The sequence below is a fragment of the Mus caroli genome, chromosome 16 (genome assembly GCF_900094665.2).
Source record: "Mus caroli chromosome 16, CAROLI_EIJ_v1.1, whole genome shotgun sequence".
NCBI classification, from domain to species: domain Eukaryota; kingdom Metazoa; phylum Chordata; class Mammalia; order Rodentia; family Muridae; genus Mus; species Mus caroli.
The window spans coordinates 14,649,884-14,658,236 of NC_034585.1; positions in this window are offsets into that span (position 1 = coordinate 14,649,884).

Genomic DNA, 8,353 nt, shown 5'->3' on the forward strand with positions numbered 1-8,353 from the left:
TCTTGTAACCAGGCTAACAGCCTAAGTTATGCACCTTGGGTCCTACAGACCCTGCCCTGTCCCTTGAGGCTCTGCACACTCCCCTCTCCAGAGAGAGAAGTCTGGGAGCATGTTAGAGAGTGGAGATAATGGTCTATCCAGGCTGCCTGTGAAGGTGGTGTAGAAGCTAAGGGGGGCAGGGTGCAGAAGCAATGGCCATTGGTACCTGTGTGAGAAAGCATGCATCTTGGAATGGGCAGGGTCTTATTTTCAGAGAAGGCTCTCCTGGCACTGGCACACAGTGTGGGGTCTGCACACAGGCAGGCACTATGGAATTGCCACTTTCTGGCCAGACCTTAGGGGTGGCAGATCCAGAAGGCAGGGGATGTGTTTCAAGTTGGACTTGACAGGATGGTTGGAGGCGGTGGGCAGGGCTCCCAGGCGTCTGCCCTAAGCAGCCGGCAAGGGGCGCCTGTCCCCAAGGAGGGGGTGCCAGGAGGAGCGGCTTGTTGAGGCCCAGGAGACATCTGGGCGGGGGTGTCGCGTGGGCTGTGCAGGCTGAGCTCGGGAGAGGGGCCCGGCTGGAGGACACATTTGGGAGTCGTGAGCATTTGGGTGATATTTACAGCCCAGGAATGGATGAGATCACCGGCCTGTGATGGGGAGGGACCTGAAAGGCTTGGGGGTTGGGCCAAAGTCCCAGGACTCCACTCTGGCCTGTCCTAACCCCTCTTTATCTCTACCCACCTAGTTTTGGCTCAGCAGGCTCCCTTAGGTCAGATTCTGGACATCAGTTTGGCCTCTGGCTAGTGTCCAACCTGGGTCTCTGGGACCCTGAGGCTGTGCAGAAAGCTAATTAAAGCCATGCAAAGCACTGTGGAGTATGTCAGCGCCCCCATTGGGTGTCCACTGCTGGTTTACCATGGACACACCTGGCTCCCTTCCAAGGATTCTAGGCCAACCACAGGGCTCCCTGTGATATAATCCTTCCCTGTTCACAGGCCTGGCCCAGTATCCCAAGCCCTGCCAAGGCCACACCATTGAGCATAATTTCTGGAGATTGACAGCTGGAACCTGACTCACAGTGGGTAGATACCCTGGGAAACAAGTCTGGAGCAAGTAGCCCTTGAGGCACCGGCTCACAGCTGGCATCTCCTAAGGTCACTCAGGACCCCTTGCAGGTCCTCATGTCTCAGAAGCTGCTTCAGGGCTTCACATCTTGGCTTAAAGGAACATCTGCCCCATTGCTGGTGGGGCTTTGCACAGTAATTGGGCGAATTATTATTTTTTAATCTTTAAATTAGTTCTAAAATAATAGAAGCAGCAGAGTGTCCAGCAGTAGATGTCTAGGGAGACTGAGAACATGCCAGAAACATGTTTGCAGAAAAGTGAGAATTTTTCAGAGGATACTCACAGCTGAAACAAGGTGGAGAACCCCTCTTCACAGTAGGAGAATTAGCCATGAGCCATGCCCTGGACCTCAGCTCCTCGGCATGGGGTGTGTCTGACTTCCAAGGGCCCATCGGGACACTACTGATGTCCCTGATGCGAGGCAGAGACTTGTCTGAACAGGGATGGACCTGAGGTCACACTCATTTATATAACTGGCTATGAGCTGAGGCTTGCCTGGGGTACCCTGGAACACAGGAATGTCACAGGATTCTAGATGCTGACCTCTCTCCTGTGCCAGGCAGCCAAGGATGTCATCTAAGAGGGAAGATAACGCGGTAGGCCATGGTAAATGTGTGAACATTGAAATTACTTGTCTGGTCAGATAGTCCCAAGTCATTTCCGGCCACTGTGGATTTTACTGTCTCATGGCACCTGAGCCCTCTCTCCTGAACCATACACACACCAAGGCCATCTACAAGGCCCATCTTCTTGACCCTCACACTTTAGGATTGGGTCGGACAAGAGGTCCCAAGGCCATAGAGCAAATGGTAGAAGGGAACTGGACTGAACCTCACTTCTGTGGGCACACCAACAAAGCAATCCACTTGACATCCTGAGACACACACACACACACACACACACTCACACACGCACATGCACACGCACATGCACACACGGGGGGTGGGGGACAAGCTACACCTACTACCTACCTCCCTGGCTTAGATAGCCTCCTGGTTCAGAAGGCTGGCAGGCTGTGTGTATCAGCATTTGGACCCTGCCCTCAGGGCCAGTACTATGGCTGGGCCTGGAGAAAAGCTTCATTCTTCATCACAGGTAGGAAGAGGCAGGGCCCCACTCATCTGCTACATGTATCCATTAGGTACCTACTGCGTTCCAACAGAAGGCACAGAAAGGAAGACTTCTTAAGGGCGGACAGTCACTGCTTGAAGGTTGCCCAGACGAGCCTGGGCCTGGGCTATTGCAGAGTTACATGGGCAAGAGCAGACCACATTGCAGGGCCCAGCATGTGTACCCACACAGACAGACGTTTGAAGGAGGAATGATATATGATTCCTTCACGTGGACCAACCTGAATTCCCCCAGACAAAGCGAGGGGTCGGACCCTGCTCCTGCACAGATCCTGCTCTCTTGAAGACCTAGCATGGCGTGGCCTGCCCCTCAACTCTCCAGAGCTGCTCCTGCGAGTGCTGAGGCCTAATTAAACCCACAGCCTACCAGCCCAACAAACACAAGGGACTAGCAGGCCTCCGGTTTGTCTTTACAGAGTCTGTGCGTAGATTTATGGGCAATAAAGGAACATCCATCTCAGGGCGGGAAGAGGAGCGGCAGCCGGGCGGCCCCCTCCTCACACCAGAGTGCTAGAGTTGCATTAATGATGCGGCCAAGGCTTGCAGCTCTGCTGACAAAGGAGAGAAGTGAGTGTGGACAATTAGAGAAGGATGAAGAATTCACACAGAAGCTACACCCAGCCACCAGGCAGGCCACTCTATGAGGATCTGGGGCCCAGGCTCTGGGGCAAGGTCCAACCACTGTCTAATACAGTTGCCTCACAATTATTTCTGAAAAATGATCGGGGAGGGAAAGGAGGAGGGGAAGAGAAGGAGGGAGAGATAAGAGGGTGGAACTTGTGCCTCTGGTCAGACTGTGGGATTCTGGGTAGCAGTCTGTGTGCTGCTAGGCAGAGTGAGGTTAGAGCTGCAGATGCTTACAGGACTTTTCTTAGGTGTCCTCTCTGGGGTTGCTTTCCCAGACCTATCCCTTGAGGCTTTCCGACCAGCCCTCCCTGGCTCCCAGTGTCATCCCCTCTACCCTGGATCCCACTGCTTTCACCAGTCAGTCTAGGTACAGACTGAGGGAGTAATCCCTTTGCTACCTCTGACTAGCACGTGTAAGCTGGTGGCCTGTCCATCTGCCTACCTGCTGCCTAGTCCATCCACTAGGCCTTTCCTATTTCTCCCTCAAAGGCTCTGCTCTCCTGTAGCAACTATGACCTTCCTACCACCTCATCCTCAGCCAATACCTTCTGGGACTCTGTCCTACCCAATTCCACCCAAGAAACCCCAAGACCTGCAGAGGGACAAGTTGGCCATGAGTCCTCTCCCACAGTAGGGAGTCCAGCCTAGACACTTGTGATGTGGTCTCTACTGCCACCCTCCAAAAACCTATGACATTAGTTCCCTGGGACCCTCTTGACTTCACATTTGGGTCTAGCCTGTTCATGTACCCAAGGGAGGCCAATGTTAGCCACCTGCATAGGGGAGAGAGGGCAGCTGTGCTTGGGGGTTAGATGAGAAGAGAAGAGCAGTGCCCAGCCCACTCACAAATTCAGGTCATCAGCTGTCACCACTACAGTGGGTTTGCTCTGAAAAGGCTAGTCCCAGAGAGCAAACACCTTCGAGCTCAGCACTACACAGTGGAAGTAGGCCACACATAGTATGCCTACCACTTACTACTAAGGCATCCCTGAACCTTGGCCAGCATTGAAGAGTCAATAAAACACCCCCAGAGACATCACCCCCACCCTCAGCCCTCTCCTCCATCAAGGACCTTAAGGGGTCCTTCACTAACCCATTTGCCTACCCACAAGCCCTCCTAGACCAGCAGAGGGACAGAAACACCGCTGGCTCAGAGGCTACAGGGACAGACAGTAGGAAATGTGAGGGGCAACAGACTGGTAAAGCCCCTTCCTCAGGTTGTTGCACTTCACTGACACAGACCCCCACCCCCACCCGAGGGCTGGTGAGGAGTCAGGCCTGTCCTAGCCCACTCATTTCTGTCAAAGCTGAATGTTGAAAGCAAGGCTCACTAGGTCATGGTGCTGGAACCAGGTAGTCTTTGTGTCCTAGCCAGCATTGGCATTGGGGAGACTCCAAAAGGCAGGTTTGACAGAGAATTTTCTGCATCCTAGGAGAGCTGATGGTGACACCATTTACCATCAGTGGGCTCTTGGTGACAGTGGAACAGAGGCATGTGCAGGACCAGGTGGAAAGGCGGGATCTTGCAAGGCCGTGGTTCAGGGTCTGTGACCGAGGATCTCCTTGCCCAGCAAGCTGTGCCAGACACCAGAGCACCTTCTCTGCCTCCCACCAGCCCTGGCTCACCATTCATGAAGAAGCAGCAGCTCGGAGACTGAGGATTTTCCTTACAAAGGTGGTGGAAAACAGTGGTACTAATGATGGCCCATAGGGGCTGGAGATAGAGCTGTAGGAACACTGGAGAACAACCTGGGGCTGGTCAATATAAAGAAGAGCAAAGGAGGCAGGGCTTAGAGACCCTGATCCCATCACCCTGGGCCACAGTCCCTCCTCACTTATCATGAGAGGATACGTGAGGCCTCTGGCTCAGTCCCCATGTCAGTGCTGTAGCTTTAGGTGGAGTACTTAGAACCGTCCAGATAGTTCCTCACCACCTCTCTCTTCCCTGAGCCTTCATAGCACTTGGACCTTCCTCAACACCATCTTGTCTTCCATCCCCTCCTGCCTCGCTGTCCTTCATCACAGGGACTCCACGTGTTGCTGTCGCTGGTCTTCAGCTCCAAGCAAAGAAGGTCACCAGCCCTTCGGTCCCTCATCTCCCTAGGGCTGCCCAGGCTCCAGAGCTAGCTGAGGACTCTGGACTAGGAGGAGCTGAGCTCATTCTGTAGTAGGGTGGCCCCAGGGCGACATGTAGGGAAGGAAAGGGTGCTACATAAGGAGTGGAGCAGACCCAGTTCATTGGACAGACCCTGAAACAGGGCAGAGCCAGGAAACAGGCTGTGGGTCCTCAAGAAACAGAACAGACCATAGGACCCTGTGGACCTCCTCTTCTGAGGACCTGCCCTCCTGAAGCCTGTGGAGGTGACACCCTGTGGTGAGCATCTTCTCTGTGTGGGGCTATCTACTGTGAGGACCTCCTTGACGGACCCCACACCCTATGAAGTCTACATTCACTGGCCTTGGGTCTCAGCCACTCTCTTCCTTCCTTCCGTTGCCTCTTGTTTGAATTTCATCACCAGCAGCACCTATCAGTGTCTTGCCTCTGCTTCCTCCTGGAGACCACAGACCAAGAGCTGCCCACCGAGGCAGGAAGCACCCAGTTCCAGCTCTGTGATATCAGAGAGATAACCCGAGGAGAGCTTCACATTCTCCAGGGACTGATGTCTGCCAGGCTCGCTCCTACACACCTGACCTCTGATTTGGAGCAGCCGATGCCTCTGCTCCTTAGACCCCACTGTCCACAAGTTAACTTTGGCCCTTGTCTCTGCCCATTACCACTGCCTCTCTGTAGCTGGCTCTGATCTAGACAAGCCCAGGCATGCAGCTACCTGTTAGAACCTTTGCATGTAGAACCTTTGCATGTAGCCACTTGTAGGATTTGCCATGTCCTCCAGAGACACACTCCCCAGCAGCTCCGCTGGCTATGTGCTAGCACCCAGACCAGATGTTAATCCCTACAGAAGAGGAGGTCCACAGGGTCTTATGGTCTGTTCTGTTTCTTGAGAACCCACAGCCTGCTTCCTGGGACCCATTCCAGATCTTCAGACCCTAGGGACCAGCTCTGGCAGGGAAATGCCAAGTCTGGGTTCAGACGATGTCTAAGTAGCTTCCTTCCCCCACCTCACTACACTGCATCTCCACATAGTTCTAGAAAACTGAACTGGCAGAAGGGGAGAGTAGTCACTGAGTGACCTGCTTAAAGTCTTCTTTCTAGGTCCCAAGCTGCAGGCTATATACAGTCTCTCCTTTGTACACTCAGCCTGAAAGGAGAATGAAATGTACCCATAATTGGGGTGTGTGAGTGGAGGGGCTCCCAGGCCTCCTAGGACAACATACACATCATCGATCTTAAATCTCTGGGGTTTACTTGTGCCCTAGAACCCTACGGTTACCTGGACTGTGGCAGAGTCTGTCAAACTCTGCAACTGTGTGGATCTTCACTTAACACTCACCCAGGTGCTTCCCCTCGGAGCCCAAGGTGAGGAGCAGCCGCCTGTGTGCACTGCTGGTGACACCAATGTTGCTGGCTGCAAGTTCTCTATGTGCTGAGTTCCGCATCCAGTGCACCTGGGTCACTCCTCACTGCCCTCACGGGGCAGGGCTGTGGAACCCAAGCGCTGCAGCCAGTGGCTGACGGCTGTGTGGAACCTTCCTGAACCCAAGCATTCCCTGTGTCATAGGCCCAGCATGCCCTGCCCCCACAGCTACCCTCCTAATTGGGCATTCTCCCTGACAGAGTACCACAAAGCTGTCTTGTTCTCATTCTTATTCTGTTGACGTTGGCACAATCTACTCTTTGAATCCTAGTGGTTACAGAGGCTGGAGCAGCTGGAATCACTCCCAGCCCCTGGGAGTCCTCCAGTAGGTACAGTAAGGATTGCTCCTAGGCAGATGGATACAGCCTCACTAGCTCAGGCTAAGACTTGGCCAGACCCTGCAGCTCAATTTCAACATATTTTACTTATTTTGAGGTTTCTCCCAGCCTGTGTCCCCTGGCCAGGATTCATTCATGTCAAGCAATCTGTACTAAACCCAGGGACCCTCATTTCGGCATGACTCCTTGCTGGGATCCCTATGATATGTCCCAATTTTAGGACCTCACCGTCTTTTGTGGTACCTAGCTGCGTGAGAAGGCATTCCTGACATGCCATTTCCAGAAAGCCACCTCACATCAGCCTGTATTGTTCTCCCCCACATACTGCTGGTCTTCACCTCCGTAAAGATGGAGCAGAGGGCAGACCCTGCCTTTGTAGCCTCCCATCTACAGGGCTGTGGGTGAGTTTCACCCCAGCACCCTGCCACGCTCTGATGAGGAAGCAGTGACTTCAGCCATCTTTCCTGGCAGGACCCATTCTGGCCTTGGGGTCCCTATAAGCAGAAGGCTCAAGCAGCAGAGTCCCTGCAACCCCAGCCTCAAACATAATTTCCTCTGTGTGACTCAGTCACTGTTTGGCAAATCCCAGCCTACTAGACAGTACCTTCCTCAAACTGTGGACTTGAGGAGTGCAGGCCTGGCCTGGAGGAGCAGTCAGATTGAAGCAGACGTGGAAAGTGGACAGTGACTCCATGCTGGCCCCATAACACAATGAGAAGGAACCTAGAAACAAGGTTCCTGCCCCAAGGGGGACCCTGCTGGGATTAGGGGCAAAACCATCCAGAAATAGCCATCCTGGAGATGGGCACAGTGGTGTAGCAGGAAGGGACCATCTGTAGTCATGAAGATCTATGGGGTATCTAGGACTCAGACAGAAAAGCTGTGCCACAAGGGGCTCATGGAAGTCTGGTTGTCCTCTCTAACCCCATGGGCTCCTTGGGATAAGACACACGTGCACAGTGGAGAATGTCAGGTCAGGGGCCACAGCTGTTCTTCCTGGCAGTTTCTATTTCTCACGTCCAAAGCAAGAACCTGACTTCTTTTTACAGAAAGTTGAATCTTGGTGCAATGGGCAGCTGAAGGCCCTGGCTTCCATCATTCCAACCCCCAGGATTCTCAATGGTGGGACTTTGAAGAGAATCTCTGACTGGTCCTTGCCACACTCTAGTCTTTCTGACCCCAAAAGATCCCTTAGAAAATCTTTGGATATCCTGGCACGAGCCACCCAAATCACGCCTGCCTGGATGACACCCCAAGCCAAACCTTGCTCCCTGACTTTGGCCTCCCCTGAAATCCAGGAACTCTGAGGGACCAGGAAAACAAAGACTACTTACACCCAGCCCCTCTGGAGCTCTGTAGAAGGCTGGGGACTTCGGATCTCAGAGGTGGCCTGAAGTGAGTGTCTTTCCCTCTGCCCATACTTTTGGGATCTTTGAGCTACACTCCTGGAAATCCCTCCTTCTGTACTTGGGAACCACCCCACAGCTGGAAAAATTGCAGGAGAGCCCCCTGTGTGCATGACCTGGGCCTCAGTGTTCTGAGTTCTACTGCACCATACCATTCATGTTCTCTCTCTCTCTCTCTCTCTCTCTCTCTCTCTCTCTCTCTCTCT